We start from the raw sequence: 1,155 nt of genomic DNA on the forward strand, positions 1-1,155 counted from the left end.
TGAGGAAACGTGATAGGACACCTCATATTATACACTGTTCCTAGTGACACTCTCCAATGCATCCCCATCCTCCACCCACCGTGAGGTAGGTAGGAGCAGATTGTTATCCCTACTTGCAAGATGGAGGAGCTAAGGTTGAGAAAGGAGAATTGACTTGTCTTAGGTCACACAGCCAGTCAGTGACAGAGTTGGAAATAGGACCCAAGAGCCCTGACTTTCAAACTAACCGTCAGATCTTGAATTTCATACATTGAATAACCTCAATAAAGTGCTCTCAAATGAGCTCCAGATCAACAACAATTCACAGTAATTATTCAGCAAGTATTTTAGGAGAACTGGAATGTTACAGAGAATCATGAACTGCTCAGAAACAATTAATGAAGAGAAGCAGCAAAATTCGTCAAACATATGACTGGTTATGACTTATTTACTTGGTCTTAAAAGACAACAACAAAGACCTGAGTCTCCTCCCTGTCAATAACCCCCCTGCTCAGCCAATCAGGGTAGAGACTGAGGGGCAGGCGGGTTCTCACCAGAGAGCCCAGAGGATGGCCCAGGTCACCGGTGGGGATCACTGTCCAAGCACTATTTCAGCCCCGGGTGGACCTCCCACAATGGGAGCTGCAGAGCACCCCCCCAACACACACACACACACCCACACACACCCTTCCTGGTGGTGGGAGGGGAACAGGGGAAACAACAAAAGTAGTAAGAAAAGAAGAGAAAGGAGGGAGGGATGGAGGAAAAGGTAAAACAAAAAGGACAAACCCCAATGTCCCCAGTGATTCTAAGGGACAAAATCAAAGGTGGGGAATAAAATTCTGCCACCTTCAGCTAGTATTTTCCATTCCTAGAATTCAGCTGGCACCAGATGGATCAGACTGAACAGGTTCCAAACTTTTTGGAGACTCTTACCTTGTAAACAGGGACGTCTGTTTTCTAGTAAAATCAGGAAAAGGAAAAGAGAAAATTTGAAAGAGGTTCTTCCTCGCGCTCACGTATGTGAACCCTAATACTCTCTCAGTCCTCAAAGAGAGACCTCAAGAAGGAGACTTGCTGTAGCAAAGCCACAGGGGTCTCTGAGGTTTCCCTGGCCCTGAGCCCCTGTCCTGCCTGGCTGATGACCGCATCTCTCTGTGAGGTCACCACCTTTGA

This window comes from Caretta caretta, chromosome 3 (assembly GCF_965140235.1).
Source record: "Caretta caretta isolate rCarCar2 chromosome 3, rCarCar1.hap1, whole genome shotgun sequence".
Lineage (NCBI taxonomy): Eukaryota > Metazoa > Chordata > Testudines > Cheloniidae > Caretta > Caretta caretta.